The sequence below is a fragment of the Grammomys surdaster genome, unplaced genomic scaffold (assembly GCF_004785775.1).
Source record: "Grammomys surdaster isolate TR1022 unplaced genomic scaffold, NIH_TR_1.0 125617, whole genome shotgun sequence".
NCBI lineage: Eukaryota > Metazoa > Chordata > Mammalia > Rodentia > Muridae > Grammomys > Grammomys surdaster.
This window is the reverse complement of record NW_021620459.1, coordinates 1,484,068-1,492,091: the sequence shown is the minus strand read 5'-3', so window position 1 is coordinate 1,492,091 and position 8,024 is coordinate 1,484,068. Positions and strand designations below refer to the sequence as shown.

General features: G+C 39.9%; 1 pseudogene; it reads right to left on the bottom strand.

Moving 5' to 3' along the window:
* Positions 1-7,026: 7,026 nt before the first annotated feature.
* On the bottom strand, positions 7,027-7,669 carry LOC114638665 (annotated as a pseudogene).
* Positions 7,670-8,024: the final 355 nt, after the last annotated feature.

Genomic DNA, 8,024 nt, shown 5'->3' with positions numbered 1-8,024 from the left:
TATTGCAGATCCAAGCCTGACACCTGCAGCAAATGGTCAGTTTTATCCTTGTGGCCTTGCTATCCTCAACATGACTTCTCTCCTGGGCTGGCTTCACTCACCATCTACGGTTTTAGTCAGCAGACATTCTATGATTCTGGCATCTCCAGCCCCCTAAACTCTAACTCCTGGGGTCACTGTTCTTTCTTTAGCTTCACCTTCACAGGAACTTTCTCCAGACACTCCAACCCTGCCTCACACTGCTTGACCTCCCAGACCCTCTATGAAATCTGGTGGAAGCCTCCATGTCTCCAAATCTTACACATTCTACATACCTGATAAATTGGCACCACATGGATGAAGCTGTGTTGTGTCCCCAGTTAGGGCTGACTTAAGCCACAGTTGTGTGCAGAGATAGCTGAGTACAGAAAAAAGAATTCTGGGAAACAACTTCCCAAGTACCCTTGAGCAAGTTGGCAAAAAGTTTAGGCATTTGCAGGCATAAGCCTGGTAAACTTGGGACTTTGATGAACTTCTAAGACAACCCCAGGCATCATTCCTATTGTGCCAGATTTCAGATCCAAACCACAAGATCTTGGTTCCAATCCTCAGAATATCATTTGTACAACTCTTCTACAGCCATGAAAACTCCAAAATATCTGGTCCGTTGAGTTTTAGTATGGATTTTCCACCCTGTATTCCATGTCGCTCACTCTCTCTCATCTAATGAGACCCAGAGTATGTATAAGACTAAATTGTCAAGGCAAGGGCATATATCTCAATACCATTATTCACCATGTTTATAAGTCAATGACTTGCTGCAAAATATGAAGGGCAAGCAAAAGTTATCAGTTTCAGATTGACAAAACTCAAGCCAGAGTCTTGTAGTTTGAATGAACAGGAAAAAAAATTCCCAATATCATATTTGAAATAGAAATTAGCTGTGCCAAAGAGGATATCAATGAGCAACCCACAATACTCTGAAGCCAATGAGAAAGATTCTTAAATAAATTTCACCAGGGGAATTAGGACATTCAGGCTTGATCCTAATTGCAACGAATTCGCTTCAGGTAGAACTGGGGAACATTCTGAGTTTTGTTTGATTTGGTGGAATGTGTGAATACAATCTTAGTATCTAATAAGATGGAATCTGATATAATACAGTAAAAGAGATGGGATTCAGACCACTGAATTCCATCTGTGCCAGATCACCATGACAACAAGGACTTTATGCAACCTTGATAGGTATCACTGTCTTTATACATTGGAACAGTTAATGCTCATGACAATTTATAATATTTTTAAAGGGACAGGGAATGCTGGGAACCTGGTGAGTACAATACCTTTCATCTATAGTCTTTATTATGAATCTATTAATATTGTTAAAAATGTAGGATGTTCTAAAACATCTTAAAATTGTTTATAACTTGAATCTAGAGACGTTTATTCAGCACCTGTTTTGTAAGCAGAGCAGCTGAGGCTCACATAGGAAATAGATGATCATCCAACGTGGACTGAACTGCCCAGTGAAAACCGGGAGAACCATCTAGATTTGGGTGAGATTCATTGGGGAGAAAGAATAGTGGTGTGAAGGAAAACTGGAATGGTAATATAAAATAATCAAATACCTAAAGGCAGGAGAAGTCAGACTACCAAGGACCTTGGAGAAAAGTGAACCTATTTTTGTACATTTAAAATTGTTCCACATCACACAGAACATTGAAAAAAATGGGAATATAAAATTCTGAAGCCAAAATCAGAATCAGAATCTAGACATGACAACTGGCATTAGAAATAAAGAACATAGCCAGGAAACTGTAAACCAGCATCCCCATGAGGTAACAACTGCATAGTGTCCATACATGCTTTATACAGTGCTTTATTACTGATTTAGCATTCTCTGGAAAAGAGAACCTAGAGCAGGGAAAATTAGTACACTCAGTGTTTGCCTGGAATCAAGGGGATCCTATGTTCAATCATCTGTACCACAAAACAAAACAACACACAGTATCTGCTGTTTTTCCACTGAGAAACCAAATCTATTTCCATTGTCTTGAAGTAGACCAGGCCCATTACTATCTTTGACCAAAGAAAATGACATTGTACCAGTTGTGGGCCTCATGTTTAAGAAGATCTGGTGACTTCTGCAGAATTCATCTGCTGGGTAAGAAGCTTTGCTAGGCTCCCAGTGGCCTTTGAGAGGCTCTACAGGAAACTGCAGGGATGGAGAAGCAAAGAGAGCTTCCAGAACTTCATGATACCTCCAAGAAGGGAGGTTTGGGGGAAAATGAAGTTACAAGGAAAAGGGTTACTGAGACTGCTTAGCTGGTAAAGATGATCACAACCAAGACTAAGCTCAACTCTAGGCACCACACAGTGGAATGAGAAAACTGACTTTCACACCACAAGGTTGTACCCCAAGTCCCACATTTGTGTCATGGTAGATGTCCTCATATGCTTACACACACAACTAAAGAACTAAATATCTTATAAAAGAAAATTAAAGGAAACAAATTCCATAGAATTCAAATGACTATTAAAGTGTCTGATTGTTCCAGCATAGAAGAAACCTAAACTGCGTCAGAAAGATAGTATGAGTATAAAATGTATTTATTTATTTTTATTATTTTAAATAAGACCATCCTTAAGTGAAAGTCACAATCAGCAATTCTGTGAACACTGTGTGTAGACATCACTGAATTTTGGAATACAACTGGTGAATGCATTCTTCAGTTTATACCCACTTCACAGATACAATCCAAAGAGGCAACCTAAGCCTTCATGCATTCTAAATGCACACAATGCATAAGAAAGAGTAGCATCTTCTGTATTATTTTTATGGAATTTCTTGTGTAAATAAAATACTCCCTAGTCTGAAGTATCTTACCTTACATTACACCAAGAAACTTTTAAAGTCTGACAAAATTCATCACACTGTTCCAGATCTTACCCACCAGCTATGTAGAGCAATACAAACTAAAATTAGTTGAAGATATAATAAACTTTAACCTAAAAATTAAAGGTTCACTTTATCTACCACCAGAGCCATATTTCGTGTACTCAGTAGCAGCTGTGATTTAGGAACAGCAGGACAGAAAACAGAACATCTTCACAGAGCAGGACAGAGGTAGCTCGGCACTGCTTTGGGAATGCTATCATCAGCCAAATGTTCTCTTGACTCAGGCTGTATTTAAATACTACCTCTGAGGATCTGTGTATTAGTTAGTCTCTGAAGCTCCACACTAAGGGTATTAAGAGTGGGATGTGAGAGAGGTGACTGGGTCATCTAAATAAACCCATTGGCTGAGTGGATTACCATGGGATCAGGGAAGTGGCTATGATACAAACTCAAATTCTTATCACACATTCTGCCATTCCATATGATGTGCTGTACCAGTGTGGTGGTTTGAATAGGAATGGCTCCCGTGGGCTCATAGATTTGAATGCTTGGTCATTTGGGAGTGGCACTACTTGACAGGAATTAGAAGGTGTGGCCTCAAAGAAGGAAGCTTGTCACAAGGGCTGGGCCTTGAGGTTTCAAATGCTCGATCCAGGCCCAGTGTCTTTCTCTGACTGCTATCTGAGGATCCAGATGTAGAACTCCCAGCTCTGTTCCAGGACAATGTCTGCCTGCCTGCATGTCACCATGCTTCCCACTATGCTGATAATGGACTAGATTTCTTAAAATAAATCTCCAATAAGTACTTTCCTTTATCAGAGTTGTGTGATTGTGGTATCTCTTCATAGCAATAGAACACTGACTAAGACAAATAGCCAAAGAGTCCTTACCAAAATTGGACCTTATACCCTAGACTTCCAAGTTTCCAGAGGTGGGGGAAACATTTCCTGTATAAATTGACCATTCTGTACTATTCAGTTATAGTAACAGGGCTGAGAAAATATTATTTTTAGTTAGTTCAGAAGTTGTTCAATTGAATTATATGTCTGAAAGTGTTAATATGAGAGGGAGACACTAATATGCATGTTTCCCATATATCCCAAGTGTTACAGCAGGGGCTTTGTGGGTCACTTAGAATTTCAATGCAAACACAGTGGTAGAGAACTGTCTGGATTCTCAACAGACAGCAGACTTACCTAGCTATGATTTACAACATTAGATGGTAGCACATTTCTTTTAACAGTGAATATCTAAGCAAAGTTGTACTGCAATCATTATAATTTTATTATTTAAAAGAAAAACAGAAAAGGCTACACAAAATCCAATCCATCATAAATGAGAACTAGTGATAAAAATGATTCCAAGAAGCTGTTCTGGACTAAGTAGAGCACATGCCCTTTTAGTAACTATGATGGTTTGAATAAGAATGTCCCCCCTCAAGCTCATATATTTGAATGTTTAGCCACCAGGGACTGATGCTATTTGAAAGGATTAGAAGGTTAGGAGGTATGGCCATGTTGGAGGAAATGTGTCACTGGGGAGTGGGCTTTGTGATTTCCAGTGAGTTTTTAAAAGCCCGTACTCTCCTTTTACTTCCCCCATCTCTCTTCTCTCTACCCTCCCCCTTTCCCTTTGTCCTATAGATTAAGATGTAGCTCTCAGCTACTGCTCCAGAACATGCATTCATGCTGTTATTCTTCCTAACATGATAATAAACTAAACCTCTGAAACTGTCAGCAAGCCCCAATTAAATTCTTTCATAAGAGAATCTGTGGTTATGGTGTCTTTTCATACCAATAAAACAGTGACTAAATCAGTAGCCATCTAGAACATAGTTCAAACCAATTTTGGATCAAATCAATTATTAAGCAACACTGATGGGAATTTCTTCTGTTTGAATGGCTAGCCATTGTTGGGAGCCGACTCCTAGCCGAAAGCGGCTATCATCTTTGCAGCCATCTCGAGCCATATACCCTGACAAGAGACTTGTTTTCAACAGCCCACACTCTGATAAACATCTTGTTTTTCTCACATATCCTGTTTTGTTGTTTAGTGCCGTCAGCTGCAAGGCACACGTGGTATCCACGCTGCAAGGCACGTGACATAGTGCCTTTAGCTGTGTTCCCCTGCTTGTCCACGAGGGCAAGGCACGTGGTAAAGCGTATAAATACCCAGGATTTCCTTTCAATAAATGAGATTTGATCAAACTCCCTGTCTTGTCTCTATTCTTCACGTTTCTCGCCCCCACTCTCTCTCTTGCTAGACCCTGACTCACGGACCGGAGCAGCAGAACGGGCCGTTACAAATTGACCCCCGAACGTGGGGCAGCTCAGGCGGTTACAAAGTGGCGCCTCAATGTTGGACTCCAGTAAGCAAGATACAGTGAAGGATACCGGGAATTGGAAGCGTGCATCCTCACTCCTGCGCTGGAGACCCTGTTGACTGACTCGAACAGGTCACTACAAGCCATTAAACTTTTTCTAAAATATTAGTGTGCTTCAAACCAAGAACGTTTAGAAATTTTTGAATTAAAGAATACAAATGAACTGATGGGGCTTTTTTCTTTTTATGAGATTCAGATATATAAAGGAAAAGCAAATCCAAGGGAACTGATTTAGAATCACTGAATTAACTCCCTCACACTTCAGTATCCAAACAGAAGCTTGTCTACTGTAGATGCTCAGGAAATGCTTTTCTTTTAAACAGGATATAAGGCATGAATCAAAATATGTACAGAAGTTTAATAATGTTTCAGACAGAACTTAAAAACAATCATTCTTATTCCAAATTTAATGTTTATTTCTTCTTTTTTTTTTAAACCAATTCTCTGTAACAGGCATCTCAAAGGACTATTCAATAACTTTTTATTAATACAATAACTCCTAAGGACCCAAATAAATGGCTGCTTTTTGCAGCAGCTTTTGCACCCATGGGAGGGGGAGCCATTGGAAGCAACAAGTTATCCCACCTAGGTGAAAATTCCTTCCGCTGGCTCCCAGAGATACCTTGAAGACTCTGGGGAGTACTTGGCTAATTAATCCCAGGAAAATGCTGCTTTATCTGAAACCGGAAGCTCATGGTAGACCCGAGACATCTTATCTTCGGGCCACTCAAAAAAAAAAAAAAAAAGGTTATTTTATTCAAACTAAGCCAATCTTCTGGAAGACACCTAAAAAGAAAGGGCTTCTAAAATGTGAACATGAGTCTGACATTAGCAACCCAACTCCCACTCCAAAATTACTGAAATATTTATGGGTAAAATTAACACTTAAAAAATCTTTTTCTAATTGAAAAAAAAAAATGAACAGGACCTACCAGAGGAGCCACCACTAATGAAAGTTACCTGGTGACTTTTTTTTTAATGTCAGAAAATAAATCATAAGCTATGATTCTAATTGCACAATGGTAAAAGAATGACTTGTCACCAAGAAGCCATGTTTAAGCTGAATTTGGACAGTGAGAATGTATTTATCATGTGACAAATTTAAGCAAAATTACAAACACTTCTGTTTCTCTCCCTCCTAAGATGTAAACATTTTTTTTAGTACATCTCTATTTGTAAGACGTATTTTTCCATTGACACATGACACAGTATACTGGAAACCTTAAATACTCTTAAATATTTCAATCAAATACCTGAAGGCAAAGTATTTTCCAAAGAAGTCCTCACAAAACAAGAGCCACTCGTCAGAGAGGCAGGCAGTCTGCTGTGCTGTGACTCTGTACTCTGGCTACGGTCACACTGTGTTTACAGCTAATGTCCTCATTGATAGAGCAAGGATAGTCTGTCTGGCTTTAAACGCTACTAATACACCTAGCTCTTTAAAATTCAGTTAAGACTCACTGTATATGTGTGTGTGTGTGTGTGTGTGTGTGTGTGTGTGTGTGTGTGTGTGTATAGCATATAACTCATTTCACTTGAGAACTTGAGAGCAGGATCGTATTTACAAGCATGGGATGGCAATAAAGGGTCGAATGGCATTCACAGACCTTATAGCTTCATACAGAAGCTTGGCTAGAATTAGACAACATAAAACTACTACTACTAATAACTCACCACTTTAAGAATTTAACTACCTAGGATACTGACAGTGGCGTTAGGTAAGAATCTATTACGAGCAAGCGTTCTTTCTGGCTGGACACAATTTTGTTCCGAAGGTGGTAGTGCTAGAATTCCTTCTCAGGACTCCTGCAGAGCTGGGCTTGCTTTACATCCATGAGAACTGCTGTCATCACTACTGTGTCCAAGCCCAGAGGACGAACTCTCTGAGTCATACTCTGCATCCGTGTCTTTCTTCCCTTCCTCCTCTTCTTCGGGAAACCGTCTGTTCATCAAGGTGAACTTATGAATGGCTTCTTCCACCGAGTACTTGGTCTGCCCAGAAACACATGCTTCAATGTCCTCGGAGTTTAGATGGCTCTGCAGGAAGAGGTGGAGGCTGCTATCGTAAAGCAAGAGTGCATTCTGCAGGACTTTTCTGAGGAAATCTTCCAAGCCCTGGCGGCGCTGGTCGACGTGCTGGCGATTGTTCATGTTGAAAAATAGTTTTTAGATGGGAGTTCTGGTAATTGTACCAGCGATGCGTTGCTTTGGAGCCTTTGCCTCAGCCACACGAATTCTCTATACCTTCTTCGTACACAAGATGTTTTCATTGTAAAACACATGCTATTCGTGTGAATGCATATCTCATAGTCGATATAAGAGTGCCAAAAGTCCTCCTTCTGAATCCTGGGGTCTCGGACCCAGACACTCACGAACTCTCCTTTCTGCTGTTCTGGAAACATCTTCAGCTCAGGACACGATCAACCTCTCAGGAGTTCTTAGGGGCTGTGGCTCTGTTTGCTCATCAGTCTGATGACAGACTAGGAAATGCTTCTTAAGTCAATGTCTTGATTGAATGGATCCATAGAGAGATCCACTCAGCAGAGACAGATAAATGTTTATCATTGAGAAAACACAGTATTAAATAGTATTTCAGTTCTCAGGGCCACTGATATAATTTTATTACTTTTCTCTAAAAGTCATGTCAAATTTCCTTAATTCAAGCTACAGTTGTGGTGGAGTGTACTGCTTGGATTACACAGTGTGTCTGGTATATGGTAGATGATCAGTTGATGTATACTAAGTGCTAATGAGTTCAATAGC